Source organism: Bubalus kerabau, chromosome 14 (genome assembly GCF_029407905.1).
Source record: "Bubalus kerabau isolate K-KA32 ecotype Philippines breed swamp buffalo chromosome 14, PCC_UOA_SB_1v2, whole genome shotgun sequence".
NCBI classification, from domain to species: Eukaryota; Metazoa; Chordata; class Mammalia; order Artiodactyla; family Bovidae; genus Bubalus; species Bubalus kerabau.
The window spans coordinates 45,260,307-45,282,350 of NC_073637.1; positions in this window are offsets into that span (position 1 = coordinate 45,260,307).

A 22,044-nucleotide genomic window follows, 5' to 3' on the forward strand; every position below is an offset into this window, starting at 1 on the left:
AACAGAATGGCCATATCTCATGAAATTGAGTACTGAAGATCTGTATGTTACTAGGTGTTAATTACACCTCAGTTAAACATATGCACACACACATGCTCAAATGGTTAAGTCTCTGACCTCACAAAATTTGCAACTGTGCTGAGGACAAATGGTATTGCCACATTTAGATTATCAGAGAATTCAAATTACATTTATAAGTTATTTATGGAGGTTTTAGTTCATTCAAACAGCATATTGCATGACATACAACGAAATGTTTCTCATGAAGCCAATAAACTGCGTGATCTGGATAAGGCTTTTAAGACAGAAAGAGACTGCATTGCCCCTAAAGCCCCCCTATTTCTAATGGCTGGCTAAAAAGGGGTTGGCAGGTGCTTGCGAAGGGGGCCATTCTCTTCTGGCAAGAGAGCCCCAGGTTGTTAAACTCTTCCTCTTCCAGCCTGGTTCACCTCCACCGTTTATTGTGTTGTCTTGTTTACCTGTGGCTGCCAGCCCAAGGCAGGCCCTTGTGCTTTGCATCCTCCCCACAGGGATTAAGCCTCACTCAACATTCGGTAATGTTTTCCTTACTGATCCCGGAGAGGCCACAGCATGTCTAAGAAAAACAGCAAGGCTCCAACTCTTGATCAAAAAATCAAATCATTTTTCTCCCTCTCAGTTTTACTCTTATGAACATAAGAGTTCATTGGATCACAGGGCAATCCTGCTTCTTAATGTGTGATGTTCTAATTGATAGTTACTTTGGCCGAAACTTAAAAACCACTGAACAGAAACCATTCCTGGTTCCCAGGGGTCAGTGGATGAAGGGAAGCGTCCTATACTGTTCAGAAAAACTCTGTGGGGCGCAGGGAGGGAGAAGCCAAGAACAAGTCCTTCATTGGGGGGCATTCTTTCCATTTCTAAACCTTTCTGTCGCATGTCCTCTTTTCCCTCACAAATGGAATGTTGTTCCCTTTCTGTCTGCCAACAGAGCCAAAGGGGAAAAGAGAGGGAGAATTTAAGGAATGGAAAAGGGGAAAGGTATACCAAATAGTTGCTTTATGAGTGAAATACACAGAAACAAGGGAGGGAAAAGACCTGTCTGGTTACATGGTTCCTCCCTCATTTAGAGCAGATTAAATCACATGGAGCAGGTGGAGGCAGTTTGCAAGGGAAGGGAATTTACAGTCCCCCCTGCCCCCCCCAGCCCCTTTGGCTGTGTTCTCATTCAGCAAAAGCACTACACATGTTTAAAGCTGTGTGTGCTCAGTCACTCAGGCATGTCCAACTCTTTTCAACCCCATGGACTGTAGCCCACCAGGCTCCTCTGTCCCTGGAATTCTCCACGAAAGAATACTGGAGTGGGTTGTCATTTCCTCCTCCAGGGGATTTTCCTGACCTAGGGATGGGACCCCTGCCTCCTGAGTCTCCTGCATTGGGAGTCTCCTGCACTACACCACCTGGAAAGACTATGATTAAAGGTAGAGACACCTAACTGATAATCTCCTAGAAAGGCCATTTGTGCAGGTGCTGTTGCCTCTCCACGTTTGATTCCTTCAAGCAAATGGAGCCTTCCCACTTGGAAATGACATTCTCTCTGGCCTTCCACAGTCTTTGCAGTCTTTTTGACATGGACTCAGGCCTCTGACTTTCAAAATGCTCACATCAGATCCGTGTTTCAGAATTCCAGCTCGGGGATCACCTTATTCAAGAATTCCTTGTCCACCTCTTTCATTTGCATCCCTTGAAGGTCTCTTGCTTTGCTCTAACATTGTGGCAGTTCTCTCCTTCCTTAGAGCACTTAGAACCTTCAACCTTATCAATCTCCTTTACTTTCTGCAACTCTCAGCTGAAGGACTGACTTTTTCTTTTTAAACTAATTTTTATTGGAGTGTAGCTGATTTACAATGTTGTGTTACTTTCAGGTGTATAGCAAAGTGAATCAGTTATACATATACATATGTCCACTCTTGTTTTTTAGATTTTTTTCCTATATAGGCCATTACAGAGTATTGAGTCAAGTTCCAAGTACTATTTAGCAGGTTCTTATTAGTTTCCTATCTTCTATATAATTGTGGGTATTTGTCAATCCGAGTCTCCCTTTATCCTTCCTTCCCTCCTCCAGGATTGACTTCTTAGTGAAGCATTTATTATTTCTTCTAGGTGGACTGCCCTGTGATTTCATAAACCAATTATTACCTTGTATTGTAAATCTGTATTAACTCCTCTGCCTCTGGGCACCAGGAGGGCTGGAATGATGTCTCTACCTCATTGTATACCCAATATCATCCTTTACACAAAGTATACAAAAACATCACGTGCATGCACACATGTGTTGATTAGATGTAGCTATTTGGAGGTCACTATGGTGATATCAGAAACAACAGTACAACTAGTGTAAAAATAACAGATATAAAGAAGGCCACAATGGTAAGTGTGGACAACTCAAGGAATTTGATGGTAAAAAAAGAAATCAAGATAGAAGAGTAATTGGAGGTAGAAAAAAGAATCATGACAGAAGTAAAAACTTGAAGGATTTTTGAGAACACAGCGTGGGTGTAGGCAGTGAAGGGGGACCAGTGGAGAAAGAGAACATGCAAATAAAAGAGGGAAGTCACAATAAAGAGATTAAAGTCTTAAGGGAGATGGGAGACCTGGGATTGAGACATGGGTGGAGAGTAAATTTTGGAACAGAATAAAAAGCCACTTATTCTGTGACAGTAGGTTGAAGGAGAAGATGAAGAAATGCAAAGGAAGAAACAAGGGAATATTAGGTAAAAAGCCAGCCAAGTGAACATGAGTAAGTTAGAGCTTCATCTTGATATACCTTCTTATTGAGTAGGTTCTTCTGGAAGTAAGAAAGTTCAGGGAAGTCCTAGAGGCTTGAGGAGGTGAGAGAGGTTGGTGGGGAGGAAAAGAATTATACAGCCCTAAAGTTATCTTGCAAACATCTTCCTGTGCCCCTTCTCAGATCTCCTTCTCCCCCAAAATGCTCCCCCAGTTCGTATTAACCATGTATATGCAAATAAAGAATGTTATATGTATATGTCTAAATATATATGTATCAATTATTTCTCAGATTCTTTTCCCTTATAGGCTATTACCAAATGGTGAGTATAGTTCCCTGCTGTACATTAGGTCTTTGTTGCTTGTCTAGTTTATGTACAGGGGTGTTTATGTGTTAATCCCATCCTCCTAATTTAAAAGGTAACTGCCTGCAGAGTGGAAGATGGATTAAAGGAAACTTCAAAATTGGACACTGGGAGAACATTTAGGAAGGTATCGTAGAAGTTCAGCATGAGTGGTGAGTGTGGCTCAGACTAAGATGTGGCGTTGGAGGTGAAGAACAGCAGGTAGATTTGGGAGAAGTTTAGCAGAGAGACTGATAGGACCGGACGACGGATGGGGTCTGGGAGAGGAGGGAGCAGCAGGGTCACCTATGAGAGAGTGGGTGGACAAGATGCCATCAGTTAGACAGAAGCATGGGAAGAAGGCCTCCCATTCCAGCCATGCAGTGGAAAAGTGTGAATCTGGAAACTTCATAGCCGTTCCCCAAGCCAGCCACCCACAGGCTGGTGAGAACACCGGCTCTTGGGTTTTGATGCCGACAGTAGCATGGTCTGTGCTAATTAAAAGATGGAGCAGGTTGGCTCACACAGTGCACTCGTGTGCTATCTGACAGGGTGCTAGGCTTTCTTTCCTTCCTTCTTTTCTTGGCTGCTATCTCAGTCTGACAACAGGAACAAACGGAACTCTGTGATTTTCTTTTTTCTTTTTTTTTTTTTTTTTTGAGCTCCCAACAGCCTTTTTACATAATCTTCAACAATCACCAGCCTTTGAGAGTACGGGCACAAGCTGTACCCTGCACTCAGAGACACTTATCTTCCACGCTTAGATGAAACGATAAGCATTCAGTCTATAGATAAAGCATTAGGCAACTCATGCAGCATTAGGCAACGTGTTTTCCGTTCTACTTTTCTGATCAACCATTAAAAGTGCCAGGGTGTGGGGATTTGCCTGGACTATCTTAATCCCACTTCACCTACTGTAGCTGTTTACCCTTGGTGATGGGTTTGACACAACACAGCATGGAACAGGCACACAGCCAGCCACTGTTCTCTTTTCTTTAAATGGAAAAAAGACAGGGATTCAAAATTCAAAAGAAGGAGCCGCTCAGATTCTAATTCTAGGGAGGAAGTCTTCCTGCTTCGTGAAGAAGTCAGAGCAGGGGAAGCCCCTTCGGCATTCCCAACCACAAAATCGTCACATCCTCACCACAGGCAGTGAGTGCTGTGTCCTCAGGGTGCCCCCAGCCAACATTTGGCCACGGAATTCCAAGGGGAGATTCGGTGAAAAGACTCTGACGGCCCACATTCTGGTGTGATCCTAGTTCTGGTATTAATGAGTCAAGTGACCTGGAACAAGTTACACAGCCTCACTTGTGTCATCTTTGAAAACAGACTGAAGTGAAGTGAATGTCTCGTCTCAAACTCCTTAAAGCCTTACTTGTCTGGGCAAAGTCAAAATTATATCCAGATCAATGTCACTTTCTTTTTAAACAGGCAAAAATCTTTTTTTTTAATTGAAGTATAATTGATATACAATATCATACAAGTTACAAGTATACAATATAGTGATTGACAGTTTGTAAAGGTTATATTTCTTTTATAGTCATTATAAAATATTGACTATTTTTCCTGTGTTGTACAATACATTCTTGTAGCTTATGTATTTCATACATAATAGTGTGCCCCTCTAAACACCTACCTCTGTATTGCCCCTCTCCCCTTCCTTTTCCCTACTAGTAACCACTAGTTTGTTCTCTATCAATGTTGTTTTAGAGGGTTTCATTTTATGAATCATTTCTTGCCTTCCAACCAATGACCTTGACCGAAGGATTCATTGTGTTTTCATCATGTGGAGTTCATGCAGGAAGTGATGACAAGGAGTTTCTGCTCATAGTTTATTATTTCTCTCTTGTCAAGGGTGTACATTCCCCAAGAGCTGGGAACCTGTCTGTCTTGCAACAAATACTTGCTAAATGGAAGAAAGACTATTCTTTCCCTCATGAAAGACAAGATGAGGCCTTGCCAAAAACTAAAATCTCACTAAGTAGAGAAGAATTCTTTATTTTCAGGAGAGCCTAAGGACCTGGATCACCAAGGAATGACTCTTTACAGAACAACAAGCAGTGTTTTGTGTAAAGTGAGGCTTCTCTTACTTGGGATCTAACGCAGCTGTACATGAGAATTACATACAGTCAAGGGATCTTTATAAACATCAAAACAAAAATATACACTTTATAAAGTAGAATGCAGAATTATATTGACCAGTTGGAAGAATAAGCAGTGACTCTTGCAGGTTTGAGGCACAGTGAAGGGAAACAACCAGTGGACTAGTGCCAGAAACCAGGACCATTCCAGTAAGTTGGCTATTTGATTTTTTTTAATTTAAATTTACTTATTACTTATTTCTAATTAGAGGATAATTGCTTTACAATATCGTGTTGGTTTCTGCCATATCATAAGCTGGCTCTTTGACTTTGGAGAAGTTACTTCTCTCTGGTCTCAATTTTCCCACTTAGGAGGAGATTGGACTAGGCAGTCTCTAATACCACTTCCAGCGATGATGATTCCACAGGAAACAGGTGAAAACTACTTATGTAGTTGTGTCATCTGTTCAATTTTATCATTGGTTCAATTTGGTCTCTTACCTTAGAGAGACATGTAACTTCAGGGGAAGGTGGAAAATTTTGAAGATCAGATATTCTAAGACATTGCATCTTCCACCTGTCCTCCTCACTCTCCTTCCTTCCTCATCTTCCTTGATATATAGATAGGCAAATAGATAGATAGATGGATGGATAGATGAGAGATGGATAGATATAGATAGGTGGATAGACGGATATATATGAAATACTTCCAGAAAATGCCAGCCATGAACCCAGCTAATTCCTTCATCTACTAGTGTTTCAAATTTCTTTTCTCCAAACACCAGCATAGTTCTTGGAAAAACCAGTCTGATTTCCTTGTCTCGCCATCCAAGCATTCATTTGCACTTTCATTGCTTCCCATGTGTCTTGTACCCTCTCCACTCTACAAAACGTTATTTCCTTTTCTAAATGCAGCCTGATCAATCCTATGGCTCCTGGGCTATTCTCCTCCCTCCCTCAATGCCCCTCTTCCATACAGTCAGTGAGTCAGTTCAGTTACTCAGTTGTGTCTGACTCTTTGTGACCCCATGGACTGCAGCACACCAGGCTTCCCTGTCCTTCACCAAATCCCAGAGCTTGCTCAAACTCATGTCCATTGAGTCAGAGATGCCATCCAACCATCTCATCCTTTGTCGTCCCCTTCTCCTCCTGCCTTTAATCTTTCCCAGCATCTGGGTCTCTTCCAACAAGTCAACTCTTCATATTAGGTGGCCAAAGTATTGGAGTTTAAGCTTCAGCATCAGCCCTTCCAATGAATATTCAGGACTGATTTCCTTTAGGATGGACTAGTTGGATCTCCTTGCAGTCCAAGGGACTCTCAAGAGTCTTCTCCAACACCATGGCTCAAAAGCATCAATTCTTTGGTGCTTAGTTTCCTTTACAGTCCCATTCTCACATCTGTACATAACTACTGGTAAAACCATGGCTTTCACTAGATGGACTTTGGTCGGCAAAATGCTGTCTAGGTTGATCATAGCTTTTCTTCCAAGGAGCAAGAGTCTTTTAATTCCATGGCTGCAGTCACTATCTGCAGTGATTTTGGAGCCAAAAAATAAATAAAGTCTCTTACTGTTTCCATTGTTTCCCTATCTATTTGTCATGAAGTGATGAGACCCGATATCATGATCTTTGTTTTTTGAATGTTGAATTTTAATACAGTTTTTTTACTCTCCTCTTTCACTTTCATCAAGAGGCTCTTTAGTTCCTCTTTGCTTTCTGCCATAAGTGTGGTGTCATCTGCATATCTGAGGTTATTGATATTTCTCCCGGCAATCTTGATTCCAGCTGGTGCTTCATCTAGCCTGGCATTTCGCACGATGTACTCTGCATATAAGTTAAATAAGCAGGGTGACAATATACAGCCTTGACGTACTCCTTTCCTAATTTGGAACCAGTCTGTTGTTTCATGTCCAGTTCTAACTGTTGCTTCTTGACCTGCATACAGATTTCTCAGGAGGCAGGTAAGGTGGTCTGGTATTCCCATCTCTTTAAGAATTTTCCACAGTTTGTTGTGATCCATACAGTCAAAGGCTTTGGCATAAGCAATAAAGCAGAAGTAGATGTTTTTCTGGAATTCTCTTGCTTTTTCTATGATCCAACGGATGTTGAAAATTTGATCTCTGGTTCCTCTGCCTTTTGTAAATCCAGCTTGAACATCTGGAAGTTCACAGTTCACATTCTGTTGAAGCCCGGCTAGAGAATTTTGAGCATTACTTTGCTACTGTGTGAGATGAGTGCAATTGTGTGGTAGTTTGAGCATTCTTTGGCATTGCCTTTCTTTGGGATTGGAATGAAAACTGACCTTTTCCAATCCTCTGGTCACTACTGAGTTTTCCAAATTTGCTGGCATATTGACTGCAGCACTTTCACAGCATCATCTTTTAGGATTTGAAATAGCTCAAGTGGAATTCAATCACCTCCACTAGCTTTCTTCATGTGATGCTTCCTAAGGCCCACTTGACTTCGCATTCCAGGATGTCTGGCACTGGGTGAGTGATCACACCTAGATCGTGGTTATCTGGGTTGTGAAGATCTTTTTTGTACAGTTCTTCTGTGTATTCTTGCCACCTCTTCTCAATATCCTTTGCTTCTGTTAGGTCCATACCATTTCGGTCCTTTCTTGTGCCCATCTTTGCATAAAATATTCCCTAGGTATCTCTAATTTTCTTGAAGAGCTCTCTAGTCTTCCCATTCTATTGTTTTCCTCTATTTCTTTGCATTGATCGCTGAGGAGGGCTTTCTTATCTCTCCTTGCTATTCTTTGGAACTCTGCATTCAAATGGATACATCTTTCCTTTTCCTTTCACTTTTTTTCTCAGCTATTTGTAAGGCCTCCTCAGACAACCATCTTGCCTTTTTGCATTTCTTTTTCTTGGGGATGGTCTTGATCACTGCCTCCTGTACAATGTCATAAACCTCTGTCCATAGTTCTTCAGGCACTCTATCAGATCTAATCCCTTGAATCTATTTGTCACTTCCACTGTATAACTGGGATTTGATTTAGGTCATAACTGAATGGTCTAGGTATTCAGACCATTCTTTTTCTGAAGTATGAAAAGAAAGTATGGAAGTAAGAAAGTATTTCCATACTTTCTTCAATTTAAGTCTGAATTTGGCAATAAGGAGAAGAGAATGGCAAACCACTTTAGTATTCTTCCAAACAGAGCCTTACACAAATTCAGTTCCGTTGCTCAGTCATGTCCGACTCTTTGCATCCCCATGGGCTGAAGCACACAGGCTTCCTCGTCCATCACCAACTCCTGGAGCTTACTCAAACTCATGTACATTGAGTCAGTGATGCCATCCAACCATCTCATCTTCTGTTGTCCCCTTCTCCTCCTGCCTTCAATCTTTCCCAGCATCGGGGTCTTTTCCAACAAGTCAGCTCTTTGTATCAGGTGGCCAAAGTATTGGAGCTTCAGCTTCAGCATCAGTCCTTCTAATGAATATTCAGGACTGATTTCATTTAGGATTGACTGGATCGATCTCCTTACAGTCCAAGGGGCTCTCAAGAGTCTTCCCCAAAACCAGAGTTCAAAAGCATAAGTTCTTCAGCTCTCAGCTTTCTTTATGGTCCAGCTCTCACATCCATACATGACTACTGGAAAAGCCATAGCTTTAACTACACAGATGTGCATCAGCAAAGTAATGTCTCTGCTTTTTAATTTACAAATTATGGACTGCGTAAATATTTGTCAAATTGAGTTTCTGAATGTCCAAGTATTATTTGATACTTTATGTTATTGAAAGGAACCCTACTCCTCTTCCTACAAAACTTTCTCTTCAGGAGACATAACCCCCTTTGGCCAAACTGAACTTAGGATAAAGCAAAAATGGCTAAAAATGACAAAGCTATTCCCTCCTCCCCCAAAGAGAAACCTTCTAAGGATGATGAACTTTCACCCATTTAGCTACTATCTTCTCTGAATCTCAGTATCTGTCTCCACTTGTCAAGTCCTAACTGTGCTTCAAGACTCATAAAATATCTGCCTAGAGCCCACGCCCTGCAACAAGAGAGATCACTGCAGTGAGAAGCCCTCGCACCACAAGCGGCAACTGGAGAAAGCCCGCACCAACACAACCAAAAATCGATGAATAAATAAAATTATTTTTAAAAACAAATAAATTGGACTATTAAAAAAAATCCTCATGGAGAAGATCATTATTGGAATCAGAAAGACTGCTGCTGCTGCTGCTAAGTCGCTTCAGTCGTGTCCGACTCTGTGCAACCCCAGAGACAGCAGCCCACCAGGCTCCCCCGTCCCTGGGATTCTCCAGGCAAGAGTACTGGCGTGGGGTGCCATTTCCTTCTCCAATGCGTGAAAGTGAAGTCGCTCAGTTGTGTCCGACCCTCAGCGACCCCATGGACTGCAGCCATCCAGGCTCCTCCATCCATGGGATTTTCCAGGCAAGAGTACTGGAGTGGGGTGCCATTGCCTTCTCCTCAGAAAGACTAGTTTTTTACAAAAAAATATATGCTCTTACATAAAGCTTTTTGTGACCACTTCTATGAAAATATTGTCTACATCTACTTTATCCATAGAGCTATGTGTTGTTATGATCTTTTTGGTATTTATCACATGTAGTATTATAGGCAGTAATAATCCTACAAAAAATAAGCTTCTTGAAAGCCAGGTCTCTTTCTTTTCTTTTTTATATCCTCCAAATCACATAATAGATACCTATTAAATACTTGTTTTTGACAGAAGATGATCATAGAATGTTCCAGGGCCAGACCCTTTGCAAAAATATGCTATAACTGCTGTTTCCCTAGACAAACCACATCTCTACTATCATAACAAGTTTAGCCTAAGAGTTCTTTTGGAGTAATCCGTTTGATTTTGAGAAGCATTGAGATAAATGGCAGAAGTACTGGTGACCCAACTAGAGTTTTACTGGTCCTAAAACACTCATCCATTCAGTCAACAAGTATTTTATGAGTACCTACCAATTACCAAGCACTGTTCTAAGCACTGGAGATATAGCAGTGAATAAAACAAAGAAAAACATCCCTGCCCTCATGGAGCTTACATTCTAAGGTGGAGGGGGATAGACAATAAACAAAGTAAGTAAGTATATGATATAATATCACAGAAGGTCATGAGTGTGTGGAGAGAACTAAGGGAAGGAGATGGAGAGTGTGGGGCAGTGGCTGAAACTTTAAATTTGGGTGATCAAAGTAGGACTCTTAGAAATTAATATTTGAAGAGATGAGAGAGGAAGGCTTATGGATACCTAAGTAGGCAGAGGTGGGAAATCACTGCAGGCAGAGGGACTGGTGAGTGCAAAAGCCCTGAGGGCACTGGCTTTGCTGACTTTAATGAGCTTCAAGGTCAGAGTGGCTGGAATGGAGGGGCTGATGGGGAAAATAGTAGGAGTGAGGTTTGGGAGCTAACGGTAGATTTTGTACGACCTTCTAGGCCATGCTAGGGACACCAGGATTTATGTGGAGTGAGATGGTGCATTTTCAGTAGAGGTATGACAGAATTTGGCTTAGGCTTTCAATTCATTTATTTTTACTTTATTATTATTATTATTTTATTTTGGCTGTGCTGGATCTTCATTGCAGCATGTGGGCTTTATCTAGTGGTACACTGGCTTCCCTTGTAGAGTACAGGCTCTAGAGCGCATAGGCTTCAGTAGTTGTGATACTCAGACTTAGCTGCCGTGGGGCATGTGGGATCTTAGTTCCCGGACCATAGATCAAACCCATGTTCCCTGCATTGGAAGGCAGATTCTTAACCACTGGACCACCAGGGAAGTCTCCTTGACTTTGGTTTTTAAATGATCACTCTGGCTTCTGTGTTGAGAAAAGACTGTTAAGGGAGCCAAGGGAGAAGGATGACCACCACTTAGGAAGCTAGTGCAGTAATTCAGGTGACAGATGATGGCAGCTTGGGCCAGGATGATAAAGCAGAGGTGGTAAGTGGTTAGAGTCTAGATATGTTGTGATGGTAGAGACAAAAGGATTTATTGTGAAATCAGACATGGAGTGTACATCGAAGAGAGGAGTGGATGGAGTGAGTGGCCCAGTTAGGTGGGGACAGAAGTCTGTGGGAGGTTAGAAGTAAAGGGATCAGACATTCATTAACAATGTTTTACAATTCTGACCAGACAACATACTGGAGCACATGTTGTGTAAGTGATATACACACATATACATACATATGTATATATAGTTTAAAGTCTAGTTAAAAGTCTCATAAGACCACATGAGATCACTTGAGCAGAAGTGAGTATATATCAGCAGATAAAAGGTATAAGGACTGAGTCTGCACACTCCACTGTTAAGATGTAGGGAAACAGAAAGTGAAAAATCTGTTTGCACATTTTGAATCTGTTTCTAAATTGTATTCATCAATTCCCTAATATTCACCAGATCCCCTAAAGTAAACTCATTGGGGGTCCTTCTTCTCTGATGCCAACAACTTGTATAATTGGCAGCTTGTTGGCTATAATTTTCTAGAAAGTCACCTCAGAACTGGCTACCAAAACCGTCTGTTCTGTGTATGGGCCCTATATTCTAATCCTATGTTCTTTTTTCTTTGGAGAAAATGGAGAGGGGTGTCACTTGATCGCCCTTCAATAATATTTCCCAAGTAAATCCATTCTGGAATGTTCAGCTGCAAAATACATATTTGGAATTTCCTGGAAGTCCAGTGGTTACTTAGGACTCAGCACTTGCACTGCTGTGGCCTGAGTTCAGTCCCTGGTTGGGAAACTAAGATTCCACAAGCCCAGAGGTGCAGCAAAAATACATAATATGTAAGTTCTCTTATCCTGCTAATTAAGACACTGTTCAGTTTTGTTGAGAAAGACAGAAACAGGACCAATGCATCTATGTTTGGCTGGGTTCTTGAAGAATACACAGAAACTTTGAGCCCTGAACCCTGCCACACCAGAGATTCTCTTATTACAAAGGAAACCTTTTACAATGTACTATTTCATGTGCATTTTATGTCTGGCTCTTGAGGTTTTAACATTAAGAAATTTTTTAATATAAAAATTATAGTAAATAGAACGCATGAGTTATTTTCTGATTGCCCTCTTCTCCCACCAACACTGGAAGGGGAGAGAAGTAGGAAGAGAATTGAATTTCTATGTATTTTTTATTTATTTGTGGGATGGGGCAAGAAAAAAAGACTAGTCAGAAAGTCAGCAAATGGAGAAGATGGTAGACTAATGTCCTAAAGAACCATCTTAATTTGGGGTAAAATTCAAGCTTCTTTTATGCTAGGGAAGGGGAAAGCAGGAGAGGGTTAAGTTCAGTAAGTGACTAACAATGGCAGATATCTGAGTGCCAGCAAGATGCTAAAGTGTATGCTCAATTGCTCCGTCAATCTCCAACTTTTTGTGGCCCCATGGACTGTAGCCTGCAAGGCTCCTCTGACAATGGGATTTCCCAGGCAAGAATACTGGAGAGGGTTGCCATGCCTTCCTCCAGGGGATCTTACGGAGTCAGGGGTCAAACCCATGCCTCTTGCAACTCCTACATTGGTAGGAGGATTCTTTACTACTAGAACCACCTGAGAAAGGTTGTGAAAACTCTGTTCCCAGTCAGTTGCCTTTGGTTGACATGCGTCTGGTCACAATGTTCCTGCTGGTATTGGTGGGTCCGCTACAGAGGTGAGGGGTAGTGGCAACTCACTGAGGGGACAAAGACACTGGTGTTGGAAATTCTGGGGAGCACCCACTGGCATGAGCCCTTCCAGAGGCCACCACCTTCTCCCTATTTATTTTTTGAAGTTTGAATCATTAAAATGTTAGCTCATTGAGGAACAAACACTATTATCTGGAAAGAAATCATGAGGAATGTAGATTTAAAAAAAAGAAAAGAAAAGAAAATTTGATATCATGGGTAAAGTGCTTCCCAATTTTCTTTTTCACAAGCCTAAACTTTGTGTTATTACCTCATTGTACTCCTCAGAATTTCTCAAACCGCTAAACAAAGAGGTAGAAAGTAGACAACTACAAAAGGCTCCAAATCCTTTTTCTGTGTCAGAATACAATACCAGCCCCTTGTCCAATTACATAGGACTCTTTCCCTCTTTCTGAGTTGCAGAAAGAACAGGTCTCTTAACTTGCACTTGTGTTCATCAGGTGTCTCTAACTGCATTCTACTAAGCAAAGTCAGCAATAACAAAGGAGGTGCAGACACCTGACAAAATCTCTAGACTGATATTTACTCTGAAAAGCTTGAGTCTTTGTTGAAAAAAGAGGGAAAAGAGAACTGACACTTCATTGATACTGAATATTAAAACATAGTCTGTATATTTGTAGATGCCTAAGGACCTGGATGGGGCTTTCCTCGTGGCTCAGCAGTAAAGAATCCATCTGCAACGCAGGAGCCACAGGAGACTCAGGTTGGATCCCTAGGCTGGGAAGATCTCCTCAAGATGGAAATGGCAATCCCCTCCAGTATTCTTGCCTGGAGAATCCCATAGACAGAGGAGCCTGGCAGGCTATAGTCCATGGGGTTGCAAAGAGTTGGACACGACTAAAGTAACTTAGCACACATGTATGCAAGGACTTGGATGCCAGTATAAGCAAATGGAGTTTCATTTGTTTGGGAAGGCACATGGAGAAACACAGGCTGTAGAAAAACACAGGCCTTTTTACTCAGCCATTAAAAAGAATGAAATAATGCCATCTCAGGCAACATGGATGGATATAGAGATTATCTTGCTAAGTAAAGTAAGTGAAAGTGAAAGTGTTCACTGCCTCAGTCATGTCCGACTCTTTACGATCCCAGGGACTATATAGCCCACCAGGCTCCTCTCTCCATGGGATTTACCAGGCAAGAATACTGGAGTGGGGTGCCACACCCTTCTCCAGGGGATCTTCCTGAAGTAAAGCAAAGCAAAGAGAAATATCATATGATATCACTATGTATGTGGAATCTAAAAAGAAAAGGAACAAATGAACTTATTTACAAAACTGAAATAGACCCACAGACGTAGAAAACAAACTTATGGTTTTCCAAAGGAGAAAGTAGTGGAGGGATAAATTAGGATTAACATATACACACTATTGTATATAAAATAGATAACCAACTAGGACCTACAGTATAGCACAAGGAACTATACTTAATATTTTGCAACAACCTATGAGGGGAAAGAGTCTGAAAAATAATATATATGTATAACTGAATCACTGCACTGTATATATAAAACTTACACAACACTGCAAATCAACTATACTTCAATTTAAAAAAGGAAAAAAAAACTAGACCTCCATCACTTTTACTATCAATGAATACAAGGGCAAGTTACATTTTAAGCTTTAGCTTTGTCATTTAAAGAAGATAACAAATATCTTTCTCATTAGATTTTTGTTTTATTGAGGCATAACTTACATATTCAGTTCAGTTCAGTCGCTCAGTCGTGTCCGACTCTTTGCGACCCCATGAATCGCAGCACGCCAGGCCTCCCTGTCCATCACCAACTCCCAGAGTCCACACAAATTCATGTCCATAGAGTCAGTGATGCCATCCAACCATCTCATCCTCTGTCATCCCCTTCTCTTCCTGCCCCCAATCCTTCCCAGCATCAGAGTCTTTTCCAATGAGTCAACTCTTCGCATGAGGTAGCCAAAGTACTGGAGTTTCAGCTTCAGCATCATTTCTTCTAAAGAACACCCAGGGCTGATCTCCTTTAGAATGGACTGGTTGGATCTCCTTGCAGTCCAAGGGACTCTCAAGAGTCTTCTCCAACACCACAGTTCAAAAGCATCAATTCTGCATCGGTCAGCTTTCTTCACAGTCCAACTCTCTACATTATACTAGTTTCAGGTGTGTGTCTGTGTGTGTATGTTAGTTGCTCAGTCATGTCCAACCCTTGTGACCCCATGGACTATAGCCCACCAGACTCCTCTGTGCATGGAATTCTCCAGGCAAGAATACCGGAGTGGATTGTCATTCCCTTCTCCAGAGGATATTCCCAATCCTGAGATCAAACCCAGGTCTCCCACACTGCAGGTGGATTCTATTCCATCTGAGCCACCAGGGAAGCCCTTCAGGGGTATAACATAATGATTTGTTGTTTGTATATATTGCAAAATGATCACCACAGTAAGTCCAATTAACATTTGTCATCATACAGTTACAAAATTTTTTCTTGTGATGAGGACTTTATTGTGTTTTAAAATAGACATTATGACTAGAGGGAAAACATATAACTCTTTTCCAAGTGATTAAATGTTGTGGTTTGCATTATCTTTTTTTTTCAATGAAAGGAAACCTTTGCCATTACCAAATCTATAACTGTAACTTTGTGTTTTTTACTCTAAGGAAATTTGTGAGCTTTTTCCCCTTTAAATTAGATGACAGATGAAAAATTTTCCAGGTCCAACTGAAGTGTTAGAATCAATTTTTTAAACAACCATTAATTAATTATCCTTGAAACTGAGCTAAGCCAAACAAAAGTTTAATATCTGAATCTCATTTCTGAAACTATATTTCCTTCCACCTAAGTTCTTTTCCGTTTTGTATGACTCAGGAGGAACCAAACTCTTATGATATTGTTTCCTTCTTTTTGAGCTTTTTAGTAAACCCAGATCTTCTTTTTTTTTTTTTTTTCATATTTATTGGACCATAACCAGTAGTGGTCTGATATGCTCCATGTACCTCTAGTGTAACTTTCCATGTAATTCTTGTGGTCAGTTCTGAACTTTCATTTCCCAGATATTTTCTGTGATTTTATCAAACTGCATCCCAATCCTTAATGACTTACACAGACAATGTGGTGACCCAAATCTAACATGTCTAGAACTCATGATCTTTAGACAACTACCTCTGGATCAGAATCTCACAAACTAAGCAAAGTCAGGCCTTGATGCTTCTTGGATGGAAAACTAGATGAAAAGAGGATGTGAGCTGGGGATTATTTAGTGGATGATAATCCTTCCTGTAATCAGCACTGTACAAAACACTCCTTGTAATCTGAGTTTAACTGGAAGCCATCCATTATAATATGTAAAACTAAGGTGCTATTAGTTTTTCCTATTGCAATGCTTCATTTGTCTAACATTCTTGAGGAGTAAGGAATTCTCTTTTATATTTCACAAGCAACTGGAGCTTATTCCTTTAAGTGCTGAAACTTTCTATTTTAAATAAAAAACCTTTATAAAATTACTCTCTACATCCCCATTTTTCTAAACAGAGTGCAAAAAAGAATTGTTTCACTTGATCTTTTGGCCTTGATCTTTTCACTTGATCCATAAGTTCAATGTTTAAAGCTCATAATTATCATCATTTATATTGAGTATATATGAGAGTCCCTTGGACAGCAAGGAGATCAATCAATCTAAAGGAAATCAACCTTGAATATTCATCGGAAGGAATGATACTGAAGCTGAAGCTCCAATTCTTTGGCCACCTAATGCAAAGAGCTGACTCATTGGAAAAGACCCTGATGCTGGGAAAGATTGAAGGCAAAAGGAGAAAGGCGTGACAGAGGGTGAGATGGTTGGATAGCATCACTGAGTCAATGGACACGAGTTTGAGCAAACTCCAGGAGATAGTGAAGGACAGGAAAGCCTGGCTTGCTGCAATTCACAGGGTCACAGAGTCAGATACGACTTAGCAACTGAAAACAACAACAAATATTGATGTATACTGGTGACCCCCAGATAGTTTATGTTGAAAAGCTTGGGCACAGTCACAAAAGGTACAGATGACTACTTGTTTTTAAAATTATTAATACTTATCACTTCTTTTTTTGGGCTTTAAACTTTCAGGTTATCAGTTACAGCCAACATCTTATCTTCCCCATTCTAATTATCTATTGTGACATGGAGAATTAAAAGTCCAATAACATTTGTGTTGTACCTCAGTTCAGTTCAGTCACTCAGTCATGTCTGACTCTTTGAGATCCCACGAACTGCAGCATGCCAGGACTCACTGTCCATCACCAACTCCCGGAGTTTACTCATGTCCATTGAGTTGGTGATGCCATCCAACCATCTAATCCTCTGTCGTCCCCTTCTCCTGCCTTCAATCTTGCCCAGCATCTGGGTCTCTTCCAACAAGTCAGCTCTTCGTACCAGGTGGCCCAAGTATTGGAGTTTCAGCTTCAGCATCAGTCCTTTCAATGAATATTCAGGACTGATTTCCTTTAGGATGGACTGGTTGGATCTCCTTGCAGTCCAAGGGACTCTCAAGAGTCTTCTCCAACACCACATTGCATTGTACCTCAAGATAAAGCAAGTAGACTCTGAGAGGAGGCCTGTGGGAATGTCCTAATATTAAGGTATATAACCTCTCATGTGTGGTCTTCTTGGGCTTTTTTTTTTTAAGTGCATTCTAATTTGATAAGAATTTTGTGTTCAGGTAGGAGTCAATTGCTTGAGTGAATTTGTTTCCTTATAAGAAAACATAAAGCATTTAGTCCTTATCACCACCAGCGTTATTTTAACCAGTGAAGTGACTTAAGCAAGGCCAGTAACACAAGAGTAAGAACCAGACACAGAAACTACATCTTTTAACCTTTCTGATCAATTCAGCAAACTCATAATAATCTATAGGACTTGCACTTACCTGAAATTTCAATTAAGGTATTTTGTTTTGTTTCATGTGTAAATCAAACACAATGGACAGACTGATACCTGTTTATGACAATACTATATTTAGTGATTTCCCAAAATGATCAGTTTTCATACACAGAAGGGCTTCACCAGTGGTGTCAATGGACAGGGTGCTTCATGGTACCTGTCTCTGCCATGTGGGACTCGGAGCTGAATATGATTTAGACTGTCTTTAAATGAAAGTAACTGCTTATCATGTGACCCCTCAAGAACATGTACTAGAGTAATAGGAGATATGCATTTCTTGTCAAGTGTCTATAATTCCACCTGTTACGTAAAAGGCATTGAGTTGATTTCTTGGATTTTTAGGAGCGTAAAATCCTGCAGAAAAATGAACAGTACTTTCAGCCTAAATCTTTAGAACAAAAAGTTCTTTTTTAAAAAAATCAAGGTATAGTTGATTTACAGTATTATGTTTCAGGCGTACATAGTGATTTACAATTTTTAAAGGTCATATTCCATTACCATTATTATAAAATATTGGCTGTAGTCCCTGCGCTGTACAACACTTCCTTGTAGCTAATTTATTTTGTATATAATAGTAGTTTACTTGTTACTATCTTGCTCCAATCCAGTACACAACATTTTTATTTGAAATGTGGCAGTATCTATGATTAACAGATTTATTTGGCTGTATCTTTTTTTTTTTCTTTAATGCAAGCACCAGACCCACAGACCCCAATAGGAAAATACATTAAAAGTATTATTAGTCCAAAAATTTCTGCTTTACCCTAGGCAAACTGATGGGAGGGCTGTGGGGTGTGGATTGGAGGACACCGGGTTACAGGAGTGGAGGGTAGCTGAAAGCAAGGTAATCACTGAACATCATGCCATAGCTCTCCCAGGTTGAGTGGAATACTGTTCCTATAAGGGACTTCCCAGGTGGCACTATTGGTAAGAACCCGCCTGCCTATGCAAGAGACATAAGAGACTTGGGTTCCATCCCTGGTTCAGGAAAATTCCCTGGAGGAGGAAATGGCAACCCACTCCAGTATTCTTGCCTGGAGAATCCTATAGACAGAGGAGCCTGGTGGGCTATATTCCATAGGGATGCAAAGAGTCAGCCACCGCTGAAGCAACTTAACAGCAAGAGGTCTCATTTTTCCCAGCCCAACACCAAGCTCTTAGCACTCAGAGAACGGGTTAATTCCTTGTTGTCTACAAGGAGTAAGGTAATGTCAGGTGAATGCTTCACTCAATGCAGTTAATTATCTCTTACATTAAATTCTGCTCATGTCCCTTACAATTTTTGAAACATAGACCTATCCATTTGGATATGGAGAAGCAAGCAAGCAAAAAAAAAAACAAAAAACAACAAAAAAAAACCCCTTTAATTTTGATGCCCTTGATCATTCATTCAGTGAAGTCTTATGAAAATGAATGTAGTACAGAAAGAAAAAAAAATGTGTTAATAGGGACCAACTGAGATGAAACTGAGCCATTACTCTCATCTGCCAACTTAAGGAGTTTCTCAGCCTGTTGTTTACCTGGTTTTACTAGTTCTTAAAGGGTTAACGTTTATTCTGAACCCAGATGCACTCCACCTCCCAAACACACACAGAAGCACGCACGCACACGCATCTCCACTTCGGGTTCTGTAATGATGCCAAAACTGACAAGGAAGGGAAGTCAAGATTAACAGCAACAAGGCTGCTGCTGATGAAAAGAAGCTCAGCAAGTTGTATTTACACCGCATTTTCCTTCAAGAACCGCAGAGCTCTAGGCAGATAGGATCTCGCTAATCCTCAATGGAGCTTTCTCAAAGCGGCTTTATCCAGGCTCTCACTGGAGGAAGCCAGGCACCGCGAGCCTGCGGCGAGGTTGGAAACCGAACCCAAGGCTCCTGACTGGCAGGCCGTTGTCCCGTCCCTTCCCCCAGGCCACCTTCCTGTCAGGTGTCTGTAAACAGGTTAACCGATCCGGTGATTAGGGTGCCTCCCACCTACGTGCCAGAGGGACTGCTGCAGTGCAGCTTTTCCTTATTAACACGACATCTTTCAGTACAAACCAGTGAAGCTGGAGATTTAGATATTGTCTCTAATTGCAGAAAACTGGCTCCGACCAAGCTCGATCTGGGCACGGGCGTCAGGAGCTGGCAGGGAACCGGTCGGACCCCGCGAGGTCGCTGGGGAGCGGCGGCCGCCCCGGGGGACCCCTTAGTGCGAGCCCAGCCCTGGGGCGGGAGAGACTGAAAACCAAGCCTCATTTGTTCTTCTTTTTTTTTTTCTATTCGCAAATGCCACGGGCACATTCCTTTAAAAAAAAAAAAGAAAGATAAAAGGGGAAGGAGAAAGGTCCTGAGAAATGATGGGAGCTTGAACTGCGGGGCGGGAGGGAGACAAGCATCCTTTGGCGGCCGCGGCGGGGCCAGCGCTTTCCCAGGCGGCCGGGGGCGATGGGGTGATGACTCCGCATCGTGGCGGCGGCTTTTCACACCAGCACCCCGCTCCCCGCGGCTCCTGGGAAGGCCTCCGCCGCCCGCCGCCTAGCAGACCGCGAGCCGCGGTAACTGGGCACAGGAGCCTTTTTCAGAGTCGCTCAGTCTGTAAATGAAACGTCAGTTCCCCGGTGATCTCGCGTGTGTGGGGCTACAGAGCAGGGCTGCTCTTTCACAGCCCCGAGCCCTGCGCTGCCCTCGGCGGCTGGCGGCCTCCGGTCACTCCCCTGGGCTCCCGCTTGGACTCTGTCCTCTACCGCCCCCTGCCCCCTACCCCCAAGATGCCCCTGCAGCCTCTTAGCCTGGTGCAACTCCTCTGAAACCTAGAGGCCAAGAGGGAAACCCTGGGGAAAACCTGACCCAGTCGTCTAGGCCAGCCCTCCAGAGATAACCAGGTTCACTTTGGTCAAGTATTAGCCTCTGCCTTTTATTTAACGTGTTGTCTCAAAGGGGACTTGTCACTCAGTTCGATTAGATGCTAGCCGTCCTAAAGTCATTTCATTGGAAACTGTCAGAACCGGAATGCACTTGGATCAACCCAAGTCGGCCCTGGCCTAGATTAAATTTCTTCTACCTGTTCAGGGATTAGTAAATTGCCCAAACTTTTTTAGTCTTCTCTGAGGCAGCCACTGAAACGTGGCTTCTTTCACCACCGCCCTCATTCTGCTTCAGGAGAGAGAGCTTGAGCTCTTGGGAGAGACAGGAGGTCCTTACGCCTCTCAGCATCACTCACTCCTAGGGGCTAGCAGGGTCACCGCTAACTGCCCTGTGGAGTCTGGGCTTCCTAACTGGTGTTAGGCCTCAGGAACAGGCCTAAGGGAACAGCTGCTTCCCACCTAGAAGAGCGACTCTTTGCGACCCCATGTACTGTAACCTGCCAGGCTTCTCTGTCCATGGAATTCTCCAGGCAAGAATACTGGAGTGGGTTGCCATTCCCTTCTCCAGGGGATCTTCCCCACCCAGGGATGGAACCTGGGTCTGTCACTTTGCAGGCAGATTATTTACCGCTGAGCCACCCGGGAAGCCCACACCCATTTCTGCACCTCCCAACAAAAACAGAGCAACACCATATACCTGGTAACTACCATGCACCATTTATTATTACCTGACCTCTCACAGCCATCTGTTTTGTGGGTGGAGGTTCAGAAACTCATTCAAGCTGCAGTTAGTATCAGGTTTAACTGACTCTATCATAATGGCCTTTCTCTTCCTCGTCTTTAAGGCTACAGTCCCATAACACCCATGCTTAGGACTTCATTTAACCTTAAATACTTCCTGAAAGGGCTTCCCTGGTGGCTCAGTGGTAAAGAATCTGCCTGCCAATGCAGGAACCATGGATTTGATCCCTGGGTTGGGAAGATACCCTCGAGAAGGAAATGACAACCCACCCCAGTATCCTTGCTTGGAAAATTCCATGGACAGAGGAATTCTTGCAGGAGCCTTGCAGGCTACAATCCATAGGGTTGCAAAAGAGTCGGACACACTTAGTGACTAAACAACAGCTTCCTAAAGATCCTGTCTCTGATGTACTCACATTAGGGGTTAGGGCTTCAGCTATAAATTTGGGGAGAGGGGATACAATTTGGTCAATAGCACCAGTGATTCAGCACAGTTCCAGAACTCAAACTTGTGGTACCCAACCTCCAGTTGTAAGATAAATAAGTACTAGGGATGTTGTTTACAACATGATCTCTGTAGCTAACAGAGCTGTAGCATACATATGATATATACAAAAAATTGTTAAGAAAGTAGATCCTGAATTCTGACCACAAGAAAAAATTTTCATTTTTTTCTTTCTTTAAAACTGTATCCATATGAGGTGATGGATATTAAC